The following is a 9,045-nucleotide window of genomic DNA, read 5'->3' as shown; positions in this document are numbered from 1 at the left end:
GTTTTCCTGTTCATCTAGACAACCTTTAACTTCACGTTCTCGGAGGTAAGCTCCTCATTTTTGGTTTCCAATTCAGTAAGCTGTTTATCTATGTCGGTCAACGACGTTTCCATATCCTTTATTTTTGGGGTTTGTGTTGCGAAAGTTGTTTGTAGTGTTGCCATAGCTGACTGGACTTCTGTCAAAATTTCAGCTTGTAGACTTGACACAGAGGAGCGAAGTTCGGTCATGAAATCAGAGAGTAGCGTAGCCATTTCTGCACGGATGGTGACTAGCATCTCCATAACGTTAGCATCCGCCATCTTTTTGCTAGTCTTTGTCACGTCTTCTTGTTTACCGTTTCGTCTCATTTTCCCGGTTCCAGACATATCCAATAATGTCACCCGAATGTTGCGAGAGTCAGTAGGTGTGTAAAATGTGTTCTCGTTTTGATAGATAAAAAGTTAAAACATAAAAGTATCAGCACTCAGTTGAGAGGCCTCGGAACATGTCTTTACGTAGCCATGTTGAAACCACACCCCCAACTGTATGTTCTTAATTTCTTAATTCAGCCACGACTCGGTGAAACATAAGATATTACAGTTTTTAATGTAAAGTTGGTAGGATATACGTGCTTTCAGTTCGTCCCATTTCTTTTCCAGTGATTGAATGTTAGCTAGCAGAACGGAAGGCAAGGGCAGATTAGCCACTCGTCGCCTGATCCTCGCAAGGTACCCTGATCTTTTGCCTCAAAATCTCTGTTTCCTTCTCCGGCGAATCACGGGGATCGGGGCCTGGTCGGGTGGCTGCAATATATCCCTCGCGTCCGACTCATTGAAGAAGAACTCCTCGCCCAATTTGAGTTGAATAGTCCCAGTTCTGATGTCCAGAAGCTCTTTTCGGTCATAAGAGACGGTAGCAGCAACATTATGTACAAAACAAGTTAGGAATAATGCGAAAAACAAACAAAATAGCATGATTGGTTGAGACCCGATAAGATGGCAGCCCTACCCTCCGGCGCTATCGTAATAATGAAACTACTCTCGTGTTGTGCTACGATGTAGGGATTGGAGGCATGTGCTTTTTCAATGGCTGTGGTGTAGGGTTCAGCCAGTAGTTAATGGACAGTCGGAAGAGCGAATTAAATGGTTGGAGTAACATCGCAGCTTCAAGTAGTTTCATATTTCAAATTCTATGTCCCACAGGTGCAAAAAATATACTACTGTGTCCTTGGGAACTAGGGCCATATTGTGCACAGACTTTTTTTAAGCGAAAGTGATTGATCAGAACTGGTAGCGAACCATGCAGACCCCCTAAACAAAGGACTTTACAAATAAGAGGTTTGAAATTGTCACGTTCTGACCATAGTTCTTTTGTATTTTCTTTGTTTTAGTGTGGTCAGGGCGTGAGTTGGGTCCCCGTGGGTAATCTATGTTTTCTGTTTCTGTGTTGGTTTTCTTGTTTGGCCTGATATGGTTCTCAATCAGAGGCAGCTGTCAATCGTTGTCCCTGATTGGGAACCATATTTAGGTAGCCTGTTTTCTGTTGGGTTTTGTGGGTGTTTGTTTCCGTGTCGGTGTTTGTTCGCCACACGGTACTGTTTCGTTTGTTCACATCGTTTATTGTTTTGTTTAGTGTTCTGAGTTTAATTAAACATCATCATGAACACTTACCACGTTGCGCTTTGGTCCTCCTCTCTTTCTCCCGAAGACGATCGTTACAGAAATTCCCATTTCATATAGAATGTAACAAACTGGACTATATGTAGTAACTTACATTGAAGAGATGGCGATTGGGTCAAAAAGGGTGTCTGGCGTTTGATGGTCTACATTTCAGTGTACTTAAAACTTCTGTGTTGTTATCTTTCGATGTATTCTATATGGATTTATTGATATGTTGTTAATGTTTTATTCAAATTAAAATGTTATTTCAGAAAAATTTGTCAACAAGGCAATCTTTACTATTTTACAGAAATATGAAAAAAGTGTTTATCCAAAATCTGCTCGGAGTAAGTTCCGTACTGAAGTGTCATAACAAAAGGAAACCAAAATATTAAGGCTGAATGTCTACAGTCAACTGTTAAAGTGTATTGCTATTTGATTAAGGGGAAATAAAATTCCGATTAGAGTTTGGTGCATGGTCTTAACATCTTATTTTTTTCTCACAAACTACTTAAATTGGGGTTTGAATTCAAATTGTTTAAATAAAAAACAAACGTTTGGCTAACCTGTATGGATGGAGCGTCCCTGCCCTCTGGGATGTGGTGTGGTTGTGCCGGTCACAGACGCTGGACCTCTGCTCTACCCGACCGTTCTCTACTCCCCCTGTGTGTTTAGTCACACTGATGATTTAATCAACCTGCATCAAAAATGGCACCCCATTCCCTATATAGTGCACTTATTTTGAACAGAGCCCTTTATAGAGTACAGGGAGCAATTTAGGATGCAGACAAAGAGCACAAACAAGAGGAGTGTCTGCCCCATTGCCTGCCTGCACTCATGTGGAGTATATCATATTTCCCTTGACTTGACATGCAAATAGCCTGTTTACTCTGACTGTACACAAACCCATCTAACAAACCCAAATGTGTATGCAAAGACTACTAATAGTTTTGTAAAGTTTTCAGACTTAATGATTGCCAGATTGTTTCTCCTCTACAAAAAGAAAAATACATGAGTTAACAAGCTTTTATTGAATATGAAGAATTAAAAAAGAAAGAAAATGTAATATACATATATTTTTCTTACATTTGAAAAAATGTGGGTCTTATTGTCCCATCTCACTATTAAATACAGACACAAAGATGAAATGTGAAGAACTAGCAAGAACATTGATAGGTAATATTTCCAAATTAGACCGAATTAATCAAACAATGTGTTGCAAAATTCTGGATTTCCTAATTATTCGAAACTGACAACTGGAAACATCTGACCATTATTTGCAAAGTTCTGGGAATATCGCATCTCTAATTAAAACACATATATATTGTCTACAACTACAACTACCAACCTCTTTACAAATAATCACCTAACATTTGTAGACAAAAAGGTTACAATTGGCCCTCTGTATCAGGTGAAACTGGGGGTATCAACTCTCCCTCAGAGACCTCTGATACAGGGTAGTTTGCCAGCCCTGTGGAGGTAGAGGAGGGGCTGCACAAACCCACTGACCACACTGATGAAGAGACAAATATATGTGGCATAAATGAACTTCCCAGAATCTAATATTCCAATAAAAGGGAAAACCACTACCCATGGGAGGAGGTTTGCCATCATAGACACCATGATAATCAAAATGATCTTAAACGCCCTCATCTTCATGTTATTTGTCCCCCCTCTCTCTCTCTCCCCTTCCCCTGGCCCAGGCTGTTTCAGAGCCCTGAGAACTGAGAGGCAGAAGAATAACATCAACAAAAGTAAGACCAGAATTTCACAAAAATACACATAATATATGACAATTTGGTGTTCTTTTAAAAGCATAGAAGTAAAACTGATCCCAATCAAAACCAGCCAAACCAATCCAGAACACCCCACCTTGTATCTCAGGGGTCTGTACTTCAGGAAGACCACAGGGTGGACAACTGCCAGGTAGCGCTCAAAACATATACAGCACTGGAACAGGGGGCGGCCTGGGAGAATAAAACCACTAAAGAATGTAATTATAGCTAGGAGAGGGGGAATAGGGCGGTGTATGTAGACAAAGACAAAGACAGCACACAGGCAGTAGAGGATCTCAGATACTGCCAAGTTGAGAGTGAAGAACTCTGAGGCCATCGTCCCTCCGGCTCCGGTCAGTATCAGCCACAGGACGTAGCCATTGGTGGGTAGACTCAGGATGAGGTTGACTGCATAGCAGGGAGTTGAGAAAGCATAATCAGGCTCCAGATAGCCAGAGAGGACAGAGGAATGGTTGGAGGAGTTCATGTTTTTTCAGTTTGGAAGTACCGGCTTTAACATTCCAATGATCAGTGCAGAAGAGAGAGCGAGAGGGAGAGAGACAGAGAGAGAGAGAGAGAGAGAGAGAGAGAGAGAGGTGACAATAACACCACCATAATATTAAGAATATCAGTCAATGTCTGCATTTTCTGATGAAAATAACATTGAATTGAATGGAATTGAAATACAAGCATTTCACTCAGTTACACTGCTAATATCAGTGACTGAAAATAATCATCAAACCTGACCTCTGTGATTGGTGTGTCCTCCCTTCCCGGTTGTTTTGCGATTGTGTCTCTCCTTAGGACTGAGCTAGGGACTGTATCAAATACCTGCCAACACACCTGCGTGGCATATCATACTGCCATCCTCTGTAGCTACACCCAGGGACCACATGTCATGCAAATATCCTACTCAGTGTGACAGGAACCACACCTATCAATGTGATTGATGAGGATGTGTTGGTGTTGCTACTGTAGGCCTACGTGTTAAACACAGAGTTGGTTGGTGGTACTACATCCTAGCCGATAATAATATATTTTCTTGATATGCTAGAAGAAACACAAGTTGTATTCATGTTGTATTCAAGGCTTACTGTAGATACAGAGTTGTAAAGAGTCCAACATGTGTATGCAACGGTCAATGTTGTGTCCTCTGACATTTGCTCAGTCTTTGTTAGCTGTAGCCTCCTCTGTTTATAACGGTTGAAGATAAATGATGAAATAATTCTACCCGGAAACTTAACCATTAGGGATTAGTGGTTATGTAGCATGGACAAGGAGTAATTAAAGCTGATAAACATAAGTCCAACGAGGTTGGACTGGGGAAGAGAGGAATGTCTGTGTGTGCCGAAAGAAAGCAAAGAGAACCCTTAACCTATGTTTGAACCGGCTATAACTCTGGGGAGATAAGATAACTCTGGGGAGAGCCCCTCCAGGTTTCCCGTATCTGGGGGGGACTGGAACTGTCAGGTGAGTGGTGATCAACTGTGGTGAGAATTGTAGAGAAGCAGATAGGATAGCTCTCCTCCTGTTAGTGTGTATGTATGTGCGTAGGTTGAGAGAATGTTATAAAAGGAACATCTTTGTATATGCACGGGAGAGCTCTCGCGAATAAAATTGGATTTGACTAATTGTGAGTTGGGAATTCTGTCTGTTTCATTTAAACCAGAACTTCACACACTCTGGGTTGCAGACCTATAAAGATAATTGAAATTTATGAACAGTGATTCCAAAATTCTACAACACCTCACATATTATAGTAGTACTAGTGGCACTCTGCACTATTGGTGTTCAATCATTGGATGTGATTAATTTCATTCAATACAATTCCATCTTTGAGGAATACAACACACAACCACTCACCCACACACCTCACTGCTCCCGTCTGTAAACTGATGCTGCCCTTTCCCTCACCTGATGGACCATACCTGACATGCAAATATAATTCATTGGTTATGACAACACTTTAGTGTGATTGAAGAGAATATGCCGTGTTGTGTGGAAAGAGTTATGGATGGACAGAGCCCTGAGTTACTCCTGACCAGGTCAGGTCAAATGTGTCACTTATTTAAATGATGCTGGTATTATTATCTAACAAGACAGACAGATGTGTGTACTCAGCTTCAGCCTTTATTAGAAATAAGAAAATGGAGGGAAAGTCTACAGACTAATAATTCTAGTAAAATCCTTGTCATAAACAATACAACAAAAATAGATCGAATGCTATTATTATTTATGAAAAAAGTAACAAATTGCAAAATCTATCGAACAGTCGGTGTTCAAAGTAAAAACTGAAAATGCAATGTGTATATGAGATACTAGAACTACATTCAAACAAATGGGTATATTTTCTTTTTTAGATGCCTCAATTTTATGAAACAGTAAACATTTATTTTCTGGACATTCCTCTGTTGGATTTTGCGATCTACAGTAAACTTAACAGTCATAGTGGTCTATAAGATCCACAGTGTTGCTCAGCCTCCTCCTGCTTACAGAAAACCAATAGTACAGTCATTACTAAGAGACTCATTTAAGCTTTCTAGCCCAGGGGTTCCGCTAGCGGAACACCCACAACATTCAGCTGAAATGGCGCAAAATTCACAAAAAAAATCTTGAAATATGTAACTTTCACACATTATCAAGTCCAATACAGCAAATGAAAGATAAACATCTTGTTAATCTACCCATCGTCTCTGATTTTTTTAATGCTTTACAGCGAAAACACAACATATATTTATGTTAGATCACCACCAAATCCAAAAAAAACACAGACATTTTTCCCAGCCAAAGATAGTCACAAAAGCAGAAATAGAGATAAAATGAATCACTAACCTTTGATAATATTTATCAGATGACACTCATAGGACATCATTTTACACAATACATTTATGTTTTGTTCAATAATGTGCATATTTATATCCACAAATCTCAGTTTACATTGGCGCCATGTTCAGAAATGCCTCCAAAATATCCGGAGTAATTACAGAGAGCCACGTCAAATAACAGAAATACTCATCATAAACTTTGATGAGTAACTTTGATACGTTACACTGATGGTTTTATCTCTCTGCGTCCAAATTGGAACCCCATTCCCTATACCGTGCACTTCTTTTGACCAGAGCCCTATATTGGTGAGTGGTGCAATTTGCAGAACAAAAAAACTATTCCAAAAAAACAGTTAAGTTTCCACTTAGGACATTTATTTACATCATAATATGTTCTAATTCAATCTAAGGCAATAACATGGTACAAAGTCATTGTTTATGTGTGCCGTGGGGGATTTACACAAAAAAAAGAAAATCCTGTAGCCATACTAAGCCACCTTTTTTATACATGAGGTGAGGTCCTCGGGTCGGATGTAACATACACAGGTTCTTTGCATTAGAGATTGGAGAATGTGAATGATCAGGCCAGACATATACATTTTATTCACAATCTGTAACGGTTTTCTTCCATAGTTGAAGGAGAGGACCAAAATGCAGCGCGGTTAGTGTTCAACATGTTTAATCTGACAATAAACGGGAACACTATACAAACAACAAAATAACAAATGTGAAAACCGAGACAGACCTATCTGGTGCAGAACACAAACACAGAGACAGGAAACAATCACCCACAAAATCCCAACACAAAACAAGCCTCCTATATATGATTCTCAATCAGGGACAACGATTACCAGCTGCCTCTGATTGAGAACCATATTAGGCTGGACACAGAAACAGACAAACTAGACACACAACATAGAATTCCCACCCAGCTCACGTCCTGACCAACACTAAACAAGCAAAACACATAATAACTCTGATCTGGACGTTACAGTACCCCCCTCCTGAGGTGCGGACTCCGAACGCACCCCTACAACTCAAGAGGAGGGTCTGGGTGGGCATCTGTCCGCGGTGGCTGCTCCGGCGCAGGACGAGGACACCACTGTCTTTGTCCCCCTCCTTTGAGTGGCGACCCTCGCCCACGACCTTGGCCTAAGAATCCTCCCCAAGGCCCCCACATGATTTAGGAGGTAGCTCAGGACAGAGAGGTAGCTCAGGACAGAGAGGTAGCTCAGGACAGAGAGGTAGCTCAGGACAGAGAGGTAGCTCAGGACAGAGAGGTAGCTCAGGACAGAGAGGTAGCTCAGGACAGAGGGGCAACTCCGGACAGAGGGGCAGCTCTGGACTAATGGCAGCTCCGGACTGAATGGCAGCTCCGGACTGAATGGCAGCTCCGGACTGAGTGGCAGCTCCGGACTGAGTGGCAGCTCCGGACTGAGTGGCAGCTCCGGACTGAGTGGCAGCTCCGGACTGAGTGGCAGCTCCGGACTGAGTGGCAGCTCCGGACTGAGTGGCAGCTCCGGACTGAGTGGCAGCTCTGGACTGAGTGGCAGCTCATGACTGTAGGGCAGCTCATGACTGTAGGGCAGCTCATGACTGTAGGGCAGCTCATGACTGTAGGGCAGCTCCTGACTGGCTGGCGGCTCTGGCAGCTCCTGACTGGCTGGCGGCTCTGGCAGCTCCTGACTGGCTGGCGGCTCTGGCAGCTCCTGACTGGCTGGCGGCTCTGGCGGCTCCTGACTGGCTGGCGGCTCTGGCGGCTCCTGACTGGCTGGCGGCTCTGGCGGCTCCTGACTGGCTGGCGGCTCTGGCGGCTCCTGACTGGCTGGCGGCTCTGGCGGCTCCTGACTGACGGACGGCTCTAGCGGCTCCTGACTGACGGACGGCTCTAATGGCTCGTGGTAGACGGGCGGCTCTGAAGGCTCATGGCAGACGGGCGGCTCTGAAGGCTCGTGGCAGACGGATGGCTCAGATGGCGCTGGGCAGACGGATGGCTCAGATGGCGCTGGGCAGACGGATGGCTCAGATGGCGCTGGGCAGACGGATGGCTCAGATGGCGATGGGCAGACGGATGGCTCAGACGGCGCTGGGCAGACGGATGGCTCAAATGGTGCTGGGCAGACGGATGGCTCAGATGGTGCTGGGCAGACGGATGGCTCAGACGGCGCTGGGCAGACAGATGGCTCAGACAGCGCTGGGCAGACAGATGGCTCAGATGGCGCTGGGCAGACAGATGGCTCAGACGGCGCTGGGCAGACAGATGGCTCAGACGGCGCTGGGCAGACGAGCAGCGCAGGCAGCTCAGACGGCGCTGGGCAGACGAGCAGTGCAGGCAGCTCAGACGGCGCTGGGCAGACGAGCAGTGCAGGCGGCGTTAGGCAGGCAGGCAGTACAGACGGTGCAGGGCAGACGTGCAGTGCAGGCGGCGTTGGGCAGACGGCCGACTCTGACCTGCTGAGGCGCACAGTAGGCCTGGTGCGTGGTGCCGGAACTGGTGGTACCGGACTGGAGACACGCACCTTAAGGCTAGTGCGGGGAGCAGGAACAGGGCACACTGGTTTCTCAAAGCGCACTATAGGCCTGGTGCGTAGTGCCGGAACTGGTGGTACCGGACTGAGGGCACGCACCTCAGGGCGAGTGCGGGGAGAAGGAACAGTGCGTACAGGGCTCTGGAGACGCACAGGAGGCTTGATGCGTGGTGCCGGAACTGGAGGCACTGGGCTGGAGACACGCACCACAGGGAGAGTGCGTGGAGGAGGAACAGGGCTCTGGAGACGCACTGGAAGCCTGGTGCGTGGTGTCGGC

The sequence above is a fragment of the Salvelinus alpinus genome, chromosome 6 (assembly GCF_045679555.1).
Source record: "Salvelinus alpinus chromosome 6, SLU_Salpinus.1, whole genome shotgun sequence".
NCBI classification, from domain to species: domain Eukaryota; kingdom Metazoa; phylum Chordata; class Actinopteri; order Salmoniformes; family Salmonidae; genus Salvelinus; species Salvelinus alpinus.
The sequence above is the reverse complement of the archived record's forward strand: the minus strand, read 5'-3'. Positions refer to the sequence as shown.